Below are 15,459 nucleotides of genomic sequence, written 5' to 3'. Positions count from 1 at the left end.
CTGTATTATGATTGCTAATACCCCATTGACCAAAACAAGTCACGTGGCAAAGCCCAGAATCAACATGAGAGGGAATTAGCGGAGGGCATGGGCAAAGCACCTGTAACCGCAATAATCGACCACATAGGTACTTTGATACTAAGTGCTTCTTAAGGAGTGAACCTATCAAGGGCTATATAACTAAGGCAGTACCTAAAGACAAGAGAGACAGAAAAACTATGTGATCGTGGGGAGCAGGAAGGGGAACAGAGAGAAACTCTTGCAGGTCATTTTACCCAAGGGATGTTGCTCTCCAGCGGTGACCATTTGTCCCAATTTAGACCCAATGTACTAAGAGCAGGCTTTCATGTTCTGAAATTCCCTAATTTTCATGGTAAATTGTTCTGTTCCTTCTAGTTCCTTAGCACCTCGGAGAGCTCCCACCCAATCAAATAGCCAAAGGGACCTGAGGACTCTGATGTTTCTCTTTTGGCTTCTCGGTCCTCGCTGATTGAGAATAGTAAACATTCACTATGAGATGTACAGTTCTAGGAATCTCAGAGCTGGAGGAGGGAGTAGAGATTAGGTGCGACCTCTTCACAGTGTCATGCATGAGAAAGCTTCATGGTTAAAACTAGTCCTGGGGTCTTTTCATGCCAGCATTTCTGTGGAGGGAAATTCCAGCCCTGAGGGCTCACTTATATGCACACCCTGCTTTTCCTAGACATAGGCTTCATGGATTAACTTGGAAATCTCTGCAGAACTGTGCAGAAGCTTGCCTTTCTTTCCCTTTCAAACCAGGAGCACCCAGTGTTCGCCATAGAGCCTCCTACTCACTTCACGGAACTGACAAGGGAAATGGTGTGCTGGAAAGAGATTTCAGCAAGGGTGAAGTCTGGGACAAGCCGGAGCTGGGAAACTTCCTGCTCTCCCTTTAGGTTCTGAGTCCGCGCAATCTGGAAGGTTCGAGGCCAGAGTGGGTAACACCTGCATGGAATGACCCAGGCACAGGCTTCTACTTGCACCTGACGAATCACTAAAGAGAATGTTATCAGGGAAACACTTGCAGGCTGTTGCTGAATAGCTTTTAATCAACAATCTGGGAATCCCTTCTCAGGGCTTGGGGAAAACAAAGCCAGGAGAAGGAGGTTGTATTTAAAGCACTGAACAGGTATCAAAGGCTGCATAAATTCAGCCAGCTGGAAATTCACTTCAAATAAAAACACAATTTTATACCATCAGTGAGCCTACCTTGGAAAATCAGCATCCCCTCCTCTGCACTACAGGTTGCATTTTTTTTTCATCCACTAAAGGGAATTATAGAACAATTGTTTCTGTGACTGTAACTAACGCAAATATAATCAATAAATGCAGCTCTCGGTTAGCCCCTGGGTTTGGAGGGGGGCTGAGAGCAGTCACTCTTCAAGTCTGATCCTATTCCAAGGATTCAGCCAACATTTCCTGAGAAGACAGTTGCCACCTCAATCTCCTAAGAACTGGCTGACGTGGGTTATTTGAGCTGCAGGTGATCTGTAAGAATTCCCATCCAGCCCACTCATTCTATAAATGCAGAAACGGAGATTTGGAAAATTTATGAGACCCGCTAAAGTTACATTATTTGCTGTTTCATCATTTTACTGCCTGTAATGACCTTCTACCAGAGAATGATTGAGAAGACAGATGAATGTCTTATCAACTGAGTCAGCAAGTAATTACTGAGCAACTACAACATGCCCAGCACTCATCTCAGAGTTAAGGAAAGGCCCCAAGAGACTGGCCTTCTGGTTCCTGCCAAGCAGTGTCTCCACTTACAGGGATATTATATATAAAGTTCTTGCCAGTTATAACAACAAATGCCACCATTAGCTGCCCTCTTCTCCTATCCTATATTCTGGCCCTTTCCCTGTGACCTGGACCATCACACCACAGCAGCCTGGGTTCAGCCTCCCTGCCTCCATTCTTGTTCCATCAGGGACTGGGCCACACATTGTACCCAATGATCTTTCTACAAATGTCATGGGGTTGCATTCCATCCCTGACTAAAACGCTTGACAACTTTTAAAAATCCCCAACACGTGGTTCCATTTCCACACTGTGGGAGGTGATGTTTAATGGTCTTGGTTGTCTTTTGGCCACTTACCATAACTAATAAAATGCTTATTTAGTCATTTGTGAGTCCTCTCTCCTTTTTCTTTCTCGTAGTATTTCAGCATTTATCCCAGAACACTCTAGGGATTAGATTTTTAACTCTCTCTCTGTGTGTGTGTGTGTGTGTGTGTGTGTGTGTGTGTACGCACGTGCACATGCATGTTCAAAGTTCCACAGATTAACAACCCAGATTCATTGAGTAGCAGAAAATCCCTTGAAACATCCTGGCTTTAGGAGCATCATGTGACTATTTTTTTAAAAATGCTTTCTTTGACAGTATTTAGCATCAGGTTCTTTAAAAGGCTGTGTTTCCCAGTCTCCTGGGTACCACTTACACAGAAAAGTAAGTTCATAAAGATAAGTGAAGAAAAGGCATATTCCATTCATTGAGGAGAGTTTCTTGCTCTCAGTTCTCTTCAGAGGAAGCCCTGCAGCCCCCTGGGGTTAAATCATTTCAAGACGTGAGACACTTCCACATTATGAACAGAGCAGAGCCCTTTCAGTAATTACCTTTTGTGGTCATTGGGGGAAGAATGGTATACCTCTCCAGTAACCTGCAATTATAAAATAAATCTGCATATATATAAATTAAAGGCTAACTGGATCTTATTATTATTAGAGCTGGTAGTTTCCCTATTGTTTTTATTTCACAGTAAAGCATGCAATTTAACACGGACATTGTAGCAAGGCTGACTTTCTTTGTCCCCACAAAAGACCAGGACTAGAGGTTTGTCATGAATCCAAAGCTTATACCCTTCCCAACTCTTTTGTTGCTTTTGGTTCATTTTAGTAATACTAAACACAAAGGATGCTTTTAACTGATCATTTGATGGTGCAAAAGCTTTAGGACATTTTGGATCATCTTCTAAAAGTCTGAATAGGGACCAACTTTAGAGAAGTTTCCTCTAAGAAGCAGAACCTGCGATAATATTTTATAAGCAAGTATTTTTTAATAGTTAATATTTATTTAGCATATAGTATTTCTTTTAGTTGTAGATGGACGAATACCTTTATTTTGTTAATTTTTATGTGGTGCTGAAGATTGAACCCAGTGCCTCACATGTGTGAGGCGAGTGCTCTACTGCTGAGCCACAACCCCAGTCCTATAAGCAAGTATTTTATGGAAGAATGAATCTAATCCCAGGCAGACACAGTAAGCAGGTGAAGAAAGTCTTAACCTGAAGGAAGCTGGGTTTCACAACTCTGTTTCATCAGTTGGGTGCAGTCAATGGCTCCAATGGGGAAGGTAAGTTTCAAGGAACCCCCAGTTCCCTATGCTTGCTGCCTGTATGCTCCAAGTGGGCAACGGGACTCAACAGTCCTAGGACATCCTCTGCAGAGAAGCATAGACACAGACCATTAGAAGCCAAGTACTCAGAAGCTTAAGAGGAGCTCCAACAACTGGTAAAAGTAGGTCCAATGATATACTAAAACTGCCATTTGTGATGGTTACTTTTATGTTTTAAATTGAGTAAGTTATCCATTCCTAGGCACTTGAAAACCTAATTCTGGGTATTTTTGCAAGGGTGTTTCTGGATGAGATTACTAGCTAAATCAGTATATTCAGTAAAGAAAATCGCTTTCCCTAATATGGATGGGTAGGCCACATCTAATCAGTTGAAGTTCTGGATAGCACAAAAAGCTCACTCTCCATCAAAAAATTGAAAATTTTTACTGATTTTGAATTTGAAAAGAAGCATTGTTTTCTTACGATTTTGAGATTTCTTGCCTTTAGATATGAACTAAATTTCTTGACTTTTCCTAGGTCTCTAGCTTGTTAACTTAATTGAGGACTTTGGATTTGTCAGTATTCATAATCACATGAGCATCCTTATAATCTTTTTCTCCCACTCACCTTCCATTTCTTCCTCTCCATCCCTATATGTCATATATCTAAATCATGAGTAGATAGATAGATAGTAGTTAGACATACATAAGATACCTATATAGACATCTACAATGAAAATATTTGACCTTCCAACTTGGTTCTAAACAAATGAATTATTTTTTTTCCCTAAGGATTTAGAGGATTCTGATATTTTCAGAACCTTTTGTGATTTTTTTGGATGCAAAACTGCAGCGTGTAATGTAAGTATTCTCTAAACAGGTGGAAAGGGGGAATAGATAACAAGTGGGACTGACATGTAGCTCTGGTGATCCAATACAGCAGCATGCAGTCAGGGCCTGGAGTTGGGGAGGTCAATCATTCACTTCACAACTACCATTGAGTCCACATTTCTTTAAGGTCATGGCACTGGGTTAAGTCAGGTGATTCTGAGATGAAGTAGAGGGTGTGTTCTCCCTACCCCCAGCAACAAAGGAATAACCACAATAGCAGGAGAATCTAAGGAAATGTGCAGACACAGAACAATCAATATTTGTAGGAGTTTTAATAGAAGTGGGAGAGTTCACTTCTTAAAGATGTGGCAATTTACCTGGAATTTTGTATTGAAATGGAGAGAACAGAGAAGTCAAAGCAGTGTAGGAGGGAGAGATGGTCTCGCGGAACCCCGAGGAGTGTATGCAGGCAGATGTATTGGGAAGGAAATGTAACAGAAAGAGAGGATGACTCAACCCCCAAGCTAACAATTTCAGGCTTCAATGTCTAGGAGATGGACAATGCTGACTTCTGAAAAGGGTGACTGTGTGATTATGTTGCCTTTCACTTATGTCACCCTGGAAATATATGGAGAAGAAAGGACAGTCCTATGGGTTGAGAGTGCATCAAGGAATCTTTGGTAAGAAATGCCAAAATCAAAACATTGAGGATGAAGAGGAGATGATTCAAAAGATAGATCTTATCAGCTAGTCAGATGAATGGAATGTAGGAGAGAATGTGGTTGGCATTGACTTTGAACTTGAGAAATTGAGTAAATGGTGACATCATTCCCCAACAGAAAATACATGGGGATCTGGAGGGGAGATAGTAAGTTAAAATTTGATTTCGATATTTTGAGGATCAATGGGACTTCAAATTTGAGATATTTATTAGGTGGTTGGATATATAGTCTAACGAAAGTGTCTTTGGTTGCAGGTTGAAATCTGGAAGTCATCAGTGTTTGTCAATTGTTAATTTATTCAGCAAATATTTATTGAGCATATAGTATATGCCAGACATCATTATGAATACTGAGGACCTAATGAACATGTGAACAAGACAGAAAAAAAAATCCCTTTACTTGTAGAACTTAAGACTAGCACATGCAGTCAGATAATAAATAAACGAATAAGACAGTGTCAGAGGATGGGTTGAGTCCTTCAGAAAATTAAGTGAGAGAGAGAAAATGGGTAGGTTGGGATGCAAGTAAGATTTCAGAAATGGTGATTAAGGAAGGTCTCACTGAGAAGGTGATATTTAGCAAAAATCTAAAGGAGGAGAAGGTATGATTCCTATGGATAAATGGGGAAGTAGTAGTCCAGGTAGAGGGAACAACAAGGGCATATGTTTGCAGGTGGAAACCTGCAGCACATCTTTGAAGGCTAGCAAGAAGTCAGTGCAGTTAGGACAGAGTCATCTAGAAAAAAAATGTAAGAAATGAGGTCAGAGGAAAATTAGGGAGCTAAATCGTGTGAGAGCTTATTGTCCACGGACAGGTCATTGGCCTTACTCCCTAGTAAGGCAGGGTTTGACTGAGGAAATGATATGATCAGGCTTCTATGGAGGAAAGCACACCAGAGGGTAAGGGGAAAAAGAGCAAGGTCAGGAGGTCATGTGGGAAGCAATGGCAATGATCTTGGTGAGTCACAGTGACAGCTTTGGCCAGCGTGGTAATCAAGGAGGCAGGAAGTGGTCAGATTCCGGATAGATCTCAAAGGGAAAGCTAAGAGTATTTGTTGGTAGCTTGGAAGTAAAGAGGGGGGTCAAATATTTTCAAAATGAGTAAACTGGAAAATATAGAATTGCTACTTATTGAGATGAGAAAGATTGAATGAAACATTTTTTTTTCTTTTAAAAATTTTGTTCTTTTTAGGTATACATGACAGTAGAATGAATTTTGACATATTATACATACATGGAGTATAACTTATTCTAATTGGATCCCATTTTTGCAGTTGAACATGATATGGAGCTTCATTGGTTGTGTATTCATATATGTACATAGTTATGTCTGATTCATTCATTCATTCACTGTCTTTGAAAGGAACATTTTTGAAGTGGCAAAAGATAGGCCAGTTTTGAACATCTGAGATTTCAGTTTGAGATCCCTGTTGTTCATCCAAGTGTAGAGATTGAATAGGAGGATGGTTTGGAGGTCAGGGTGAAGTCCAGGCTGGAGAGAAAATGTTATAAACATCAGCATAAATATCATATTAATTCTATGCAACAAACGAAAATCATCAAGGGAGTGAGAATGAGTAGAAAGTTGTGGCCATAGATGTACATTAAATAATTTCAATGGAGCATGAAGAAAAAACTAGACAAAGGTTCTTTGCTAGGGAGTGCTCACCTGCCCTTACAATATATGCAGGTGAGCTACAGGAACCTGTAAAGTCAACCAAGGCCCTCAGCATACCAGACTGACTCTGAGCAGGAATGAATATTCTCATACACTAGAACTGGAATCCAAGGATCATAGACACTAGGAACATAAAGAATAAATACAAGGTTCATGTAGTTGAATGGAAAAATTAGGGTAACTTGCCAAAATTAGGAATGTCGCCTCTTGTCTAGTTATCTATTTTCACTTGAAAAAAGTACCCCAAAACTTAGTGTCTTAAATCAACATGAGTACTCATTTCTTTAATGATTCTGCAGGTTTGCTATGACTATGCAAGAAAAACTCATCTCTGTTCTACTCACCATTAGTTGAGGAGGCTCAAAGTTTAAGGCTTGAATCATCTGGAGCCTGCTTCACTCATATGATTGATCTGGTTGGTAGTTGGGATTGTAGCTGTGGCTGCCAGCCAGAACACCTACATGTGGCACTGCCCTGAGGCTCCTATTTATAACATGGTGGCAGGCTCACTTGGTGAACCTCTCAATGAGTAAGGGCCAGGTGGAAGCCAGGAGGCTTTCTACGATCCAGCCTTGGAATGCCATAGAACCACTTTTGCTAAGCTCTATTTAACAAAAGCCTATTGAGATTGAAGGGGCAGGAAGGGGCTTCCCACTGCTTCATGGGGCAATGCAAACTTCTGGAACACTACGTGTAACCAGAGATCTAGTTTTGGGAAAGTAACCATACATTCTGGTGAATTTGCCATAATCCAGGATTTTTAATTTCAGGCATGCAGGCTAGGACACTGATCACTTGCTGGCTTTTTGTATCAAGATACTAACGTATCTTACAGCAAAGCCCATTTATTGTTTCCAATGTCATTAGCATAGGACAATTCAAATTCTCTTGGCCTTCCATATACTTGCTGAAAACAGAATCTGAACAAATGAGTGAGACATTTCAGTGGATGATTTGAACAGAAGCAGGTTAAAATGAGGTTTGAACTTTTGTCCTGTCAAAGAGATATAAATTATTGATACCACTGACTGAGACTTCTAGGGTCTCTCATAATGCTTTCCTCTGTCATCTCCTTTTTTATTGGTGAATATTAATTGTAGAGAATGGTGAGATTCATTGTGGCATATCAGTGCATAATATAACAATTAGATGAATTCCACTCCCAATACGTCCCCTTAACTGCCCCTCCTCCTCTTTTTGAGTCCCTTCTTCTACCCTATGGGTATCCCTTTCATAAAGTTATCCTTTGTTTTATCTTCTGTTCCCAACAGCTTTCACATATGAGAGAAAACATAAGGTAGTTGTCTTTCTGAGTCTGACTTGTTTTGTTTAACAAGATGCTCTCAAGTTCTACCCATTTTACTGAAAATGGCATAATATTGTCATACGTATGGACCAATAATAATACTTCTTGGTATTTAATCACAATAAATTACTTGTTATCTATTTTCACATAAAAATATATAAATTATATGTATATAACTATGATTTATATGTAAACATAAATTACATATTATATAAAAATTATGTATACAATAATTATTTATATTATTTTATGTATAAATTATATATACTATAAATAAATTGCATAAATTTAAAAAATGTATAAATATTTTAAAATATATATAAATATTCTTTATCCATTTGTTCACAGAACATATACTCGCTCTAAAACTTATTTGGAAAAATAAAAGACCTAGAATAGCCAAAGCAATATTGAACAAGAATGATGTTGGAGGCATCAACAATACTTAATCTCAAATTGTTCTACAGAACTATAGTAACAAAAGCAGCATGGTATTGGCATTGAAACAGACATGAAGATCAATGGAATGGTGTAGAAGACACAGAGACAAACCCATATAGATACAGTCATCTGATATTCAAAAGAGGTACAAAAAACATATGTTGGAGAAAAAATAACATTTTTAACAAATGGTCCTAGGAAACAGGATATCCATATGTAGAAGAATGAACTAGAAAGAGAGAGAAGAAGATGATAGAATAGAGAGGTCACTTCCCTAGCAGCTCCGTGGCATGAAATCAAGAAAAGCAGACAGATGGCTTTTCAATAAGGTGGTGAATGAGCAAACAATAGGGGGGAATTTACTGGAATTTAATACTGGACACTCAAAACAGATTCGGGATTCAGGAGATTAAATATAATAAAATAAAGAAGAAATCCCCAGTGCCACAGCCATAGTAGCAGCTGGAAGAAAAAGCCAGAACTGTAAAACAATAAAGGAACCCCCATTCTTGGGAAGACTGAGGTGTGTCAGGGTATGGAGAGTTTAGATATTTGAGTCACTGCCTGACTAAAACAGAAGGGTGTGCTGCACAATGTCCTTGCATGGGAAAGAAGCCATCATCTCTCTCATTTTGTAGCCATGGCATGGAGGCTGGCAGCTGGGAGAGCCAATTGCTGGCAGACCCAAGTCTGGCTTGAAAAGCAAGTCAGACAAACCCACACTGCATGACAGAGTGTGTGCCTAAGTGACCAGGAGAATATCAAGCATGAAGAGAGGTTTACACAGAGGAATTCTGATTGCGGAAAAGCACCCAGCTCCATCCCCTCTCTCTACCCCTGCCCTTACCTCCAATTTGTCTGCTTGCAGGACCAGCCAGGAGAGAAGTGCCTAGCTGGCAATTCAAAAGAGGGGGGCAGTAGAGATTGAGTTTGGAGATTGAATCAGAGACCAGTAATCAGGGGGTCCCAGGTAATGTATTGGGCTCCTATATGCATGAATGGAACCCAAAGGAGATTCTGGGGTGCAGTCTTCCAGCATAGACTGGCAATTGCTGGGCCCTGGAGGTGCACTGATTTAAAATATGCAAACATTGGATTGGCATCTAGTGAAGAGATTGGAGCATACCTAAGCCTAAGCTCCACCTCTAGGAGTTCCAACTCTAAGAGTTCCACTTCCAGGATTAACCCTCTCACACTAGCAACCCCACCCTAAGGGTGGAGCAAGCACCATACTACAGACAAATCCACCTAACTGCTGAAAAGGGAAGCTGGGAATCTTTTGAACTCCAATGGAAATAATTGTTCAATTTTTCATCAAGATTTTTTTCTCTCTCACATTTCAACCATATATAAAGCCAATTTTTCTAATGTATCAATTTACTGAGGACCTGTGTGTCTGATTAGTATATTTAAATTTTGTTTTGTATTATTTTATTTTTACTTTTTTATTTCCAGTTTAAAATTTTCACTTTATATATATTTTTTCTCTCACTGATCTGTTTACCTCAATTCTCTCTTTTCTCCTGCTAACAGCCAATCTCTACTATTCTCTCTTTCAATCTTTTATTAATTTTTTACTCCTATCTTCTCTCCTCCTTCCTCATAAACATCACATTCTATACCACTTTTACTTTATCCACGATTTGAAATTGTAAACACTTTTGCAAAGGTACTGTTTTTATTATAGGCAATAAATGAACATATCATTCCTTTTTATAGTTACAAAACTGTAGACATCTTAATAGGAGCTATTTGGTTTAAGGCTGTATATTGTTTGATTGGCTGCTGTTATTAATTGTCTCTGGAAAACTTCAGGGACACCATAAGTCTACAGGGTAAAAACTGAACTTCTTCAGATCCACAATGCTAGGTGGGGAGACACAAACAACATGAAAAAACAAGGGAAAAAAATCACCCCAACAAACCATGATGCTCCAATAATAGAATCAATTGACATCACAGTGGAAGAAATGTCAGAGAAGGAGTTTAGAATGTATATAGTTAAATTGACCCCCAAGGTAAAGGACAATGTAAGGAGCGAAATCAGAGAAAATTCTGGAGGTGAAAGATCACTTCAATAAGGAGATAAATATTGTAAAAAGAAATCAAGCAGAAATCCTTGAAATGAAGGAATCAATTAACCAATTAAAAATCCAGTGTGTATTTGCAGGTGACATGATTCTATACCTAGCAGACCCAAAAGGGTCTACAAAGAAACTATTAGAGCTAATAAATGAATTCAGCAAAGTGGCAGGATATAAAAATCATCATTCATACATCAAAGGCATTCCTGTATATCAGCGACAAATCTTCTGAAATGGAAATGAGGACAACCACTCCATTCACAATATCCTCAAAAAAAATAAAATACTTGGGAATCAACCTAACAAAAGAGGTGAAAGACTTATACAATGAAAACTACAGAACCCTAAAGAGAGAAATAGAAGAAGATCTTAGAAGATGGAAAAATATACCCTGTTCATGGATAGGCAGAACTAACATCATCAAAATGGCGATATTACCAAAAGTTCTCTATAGGTTTAATGCAATGCCAATCAAAATCCCAAGGACATTTCTTGTAGAAATAGAGAAAGCAATCATGAAATTCATATGGAAAAATAAAAGACCCAGAATAGCAAAAACAACTCTAAGCAGGAAGTGTGAATCAGGCGGTATAGTGATACCAGATCTCAAACTAAACTACAGAGCAATAGTAACAAAAACAGCATGGTACTGGTACCAAAACAGGCAGGTGGACCAATGGTACAGAATAAAGGACACAGAAACCAATCCACAAAATTACAACTATCTTATATTTGATAAAGGGGCTAAAAGCATGCAATGGAGGAAGGATAGCATCTTCAACAAATGGTGCTGGGAAAACTGGAAATCCATATGCAACAAAATGAAACTGAATCCCTTTCTCTCGCCATGCACAAAAGTTAACTCAAAATGGATCAAGGAGCTTGATATCAAATCAGAGACACGACATCTGATAGAAGAAAAAGTTGGCTATGATCTACATACAGTGGGGTCGGGCTCCAAATTCCTCAATAGGACACCCATAGCACAAGAGTTAATAACTAGAATCAACAAATGGGACTTACTCAAACTAAAAAGTTTTTTTCTCAGCAAAAGAAACAATAAGAGAGGTAAATAGGGAGCCTACATCCTGGGAACAAATCTTTACTCCTCACACTTCAGATAGAGCCCTAATATCCAGAGTATACAAAGAACTCAAAAAATTAAACAATAAGAAAACAACCCAATCAACAAATGGGTCAAGGACCTGAACAGACACTTCTCAGAGGAGGACATACAATCAATCAACAAGTACATGAAAAAATGCTCACCATCTCTAGCAGTCAGAGAAATGCAAATCAAAACCACCCTAAGATACCATCTCACTCCAGTAAGATTGGCAGCCATTATGAAGTCAAACAACAACAAGTGCTGGCGAGGATGTGGGGAAAAGGGTACACTTGTACATTGCTGGTGGGACTGCAAATTGGTGCAGCCAATTTGGAAAGCAGTATGGAGATTTCTTGGAAAGCTGGGAATGGAACCACCATTTGACCCAGCTATTGCCCTTCTCGGTCTATTCCCTAAAGACCTAAAAAGAGCATACTACAGGGACACTGCTACATTGATGTTCATAGCAGCACAATTCACAATAGCAAGACTGTGGAACCAACCTAGATGCCCTTCAATAGACGAATGGATAAAAAAATGTGGCATTTATACACAATGGAGTATTACTCTGCATTAAAAAATGACAAAATCATGGAATTTGCAGGGAAATGGATGGCATTAGAGCAGATTATGCTAAGTGAAGCTAGCCAATCCCTAAAAAACAAATGTCAAATGTCTTCTTTGATATAAGGAGAGTAACTAAGAACAGAGTAGGGAGGAAGAGCATGAGAAGAAGATTAACATTTAACAGGGATGAGAGGTGGGAGGGAAAGGGAGAGAGAAGGGAAAATGCATGGAAATGGAAGGAGACCCTCAGAGTTATACAAAATTACATACAAGAGGAAGTGAGGGAAAAGGGAAAAAAAACAAGAGGGAGAAATGAATTACAGTAGTTGGGGTAGAGAGAGAAGAGGGGAGGGGAGGGGAAGGGAGGGGGATAGTAGAGGATAGGAAAGGCATCAGAATACAACAGACACTAGTATGGCAATATGTAAAAGAGGGGATGTGTAACTGATGTGATTCTGCAATCTGTATATGGGGTAAAAATGGGAGTTCATAACCCACTTGAATCAAAGTGTGAAATATGATATGTCAAGAACTATGTAATGTTTTGAACAACCAACAATAAAAATTTAAAAAAAAGAAAATAAAAATCCATTGTAAAGCATGACCAACAGACTAGATCAGATTAGATCCAATCAGATGGATGTCATAAACAAGCAGGGGTTTTTAATCCTGACATCAGGTGAAGTTGACTTCAAGCCAAATTTAATTAGAAGGGACAAAAAGGGACATTTCATACTGCTTAAAGGAATTATACATCAACAAAACATAACAATCATAAATATTTAAGCCCAAAACAATGGAAGTATCTATATACATCAAGGAAACCCTTCTCAATTTCAAGATTCAAATAGATCACAACATAGTAATACTAAGTGATTTTAACATACCTCTCTCACCACTGAATAGATGCTCCAAACAAAACTAAACAAAGAACTATAGAACTAAATAATACAATCAATAATTTATACTATATATATATATATATATATAGAGAGAGAGAGAGAGAGAGAGAGAGAGAGTATTTTATCCATCAATGATCAAATACACTTTCTTCTCAGCAGCACATGAATCCTTCTCTAAAATAAACCATATCTTATGCTACAAAGTAACTCTTAGAAAACACAAAAATAAATAAATAAAATAAAAAATAGAGATACCTTGCATTCTATCAGATCATAATGGAATGAAATTAGGAATCAATGATAAGACAAAAATAGAAGCTACTCCTGGAGACTGAATAATATATTAATAAATAACCAATGGATAGCAGAAGAAATCAGGGATAAAATAAAAAATACTTAGAAGTAAATGAGAATAGTGACACAAAATCTCTGGGACACTATGAAGATAATTCTAAGAGGAAAGTTATTGTATTGAGCACAGCCATTAAAAGAATAGAAAATAGCCAAATAAATAACGTAACATTACATCTCAAAGCCCTAGAAGAAATCAACACCAAAGCAATAGAAGACAGGAAATAATTACAACCAGAGCTGAAATCAACGAAATTGAAAAAAAATAAAAAATTGGTTCTTTGGAAAAATAAATACAATGGATAAATCCTTAACCATGCTACCAAAGAGAAAGAGAGAAAACTCAAATTACTAAAATTTGTGATGGAAAAGGAAATATCACAATGGACATTACTGAAATACAGGCAATAATCAGAAACTGTTTTGAAAATTTATACTAAAATAAAATAGAAAATCTTGAAGACATTGACAAATTTCTGAGACATATGACCTACCCAAACTGAATAAGGAGGACATACACAATTTCAACATATCAATTTCAAGCACTGAAATAGTATATGCCATTAAAAGCCTATCAATCAAGAAAAGTCCAGTACCAGATGGATTTTCAGCCAAGTTCCATCAGATCTTCAAAGATGAATAAACACCAATACTCCTCAAATTATTCCATGAAATAGAAAATGAAGGAACCCTTCCAAAGTCATTCTATGAAGCTAGTATCACCCTGATACTAAAACCAGACAAAGACACATCAAGGAAAGAAAACTTCAGACCAATATCCCTGATGAATTTAGAAGCAAAAATTCTCAATAAAATTCTTGCAAATCACATCCAAATCATATTTAAAAGATAGCACACCACAATCAAGTAGGGTTTATCCCAGAGATGCAAGGTTGGTTCAACATATGGAAATCAACAAATATAATTCATCACATCAATAGACTTAAAGACAAGAATCATATGATCATCTCAATAGATGCAGAAAAAGCAGTTCACAAAATTCAGGACCCCTTCATGTTCAAAACTCTAGAAAAACTAGGGATAGTGGGAATATATCTCAACATTGTAAAAGCTATATATGCTAAACCCAAGCCAACATCATTCTAAACAGAGAAAAATAGAAAGCATTTCCTCTAAAAACTGGAACAAGACAAGGATGCCCCTATGCTCAGCACTTTTATTCAACATCATCCTTGAAACTCTAGGCAGAGTCACTTGACAGAAGAAAGAAATTAAAGGGATATGAATAGGAAAAGAAAAACTCAGATTATCCGTATTTACTGATGACATGATTCTGTATCTAGAAGACCTAAAAAACTCCACTAGAAAACTTATACAACTTATAAATGAATTCAGCAAAGTAGAGAATAAAAAATTAACAATAAATAAATTGCATTCCTATACATCAGTGATAGGTTGCCTGAAAGAGAAATTAGAAAAACTACCCCATTCACAATAGTCTTAAAAAAATAAAATATTTGGGAATGAATCTAACAAAAGAGGTGAAAGACCTCTACAATGAAAACTGCAGAACACTAAAGAAAGAAATTGAAGAAGACCTTAGAAGATGGAAGGATATCTGCTCTTGGATAGGCAGAATTAATATTGTCAAATTGGCCATATTAACAAAAGCATTATGCAGAATTAATACAATTCCTATTAAAATCCCAATGATATTCCTCATACAAATAAAAAAAAGCAGTCATGAAATTCATTTGGAAAAATAAGAGGCCCATAATAGCCAAAGCATTCCTCAGTGAAAAAGTGAAGCAGGAGGCATCACAATAGCAGACCTTAAATTACACTACAGAGCTATAGTAACCAAAACCACATGGTATTGGCACCAAAACAGACATGTAGACCAATGTTGCAGAATAAAAGACACAGAGACAAATCCACAAAGTACAGTTATCTCATATTAAACAAAGGCACCAAAAACATACTTTGGAGAAAATATAGCTTCTTACAAATGGTGCTGGAAAAACTGGAAATCCATAATAGCAAAAGGAAATTAAACCCCTATCTTTCACCCTGTACAAACTCAACTCAAAGTGGATTAAGGATGTAAGCATTAGACCATTAGAAGAAAAAATTGGCCCAAATACACATCATGTCA

This window comes from Marmota monax, unplaced genomic scaffold, assembly GCF_021218885.2.
Source record: "Marmota monax isolate L192 unplaced genomic scaffold, Marmota_monax_Labrador192_F-V1.1 WCK01_AAM20220418_F8-fsc00005, whole genome shotgun sequence".
Lineage (NCBI taxonomy): Eukaryota > Metazoa > Chordata > Mammalia > Rodentia > Sciuridae > Marmota > Marmota monax.
Note: the sequence above shows the minus strand (reverse complement) of the source record.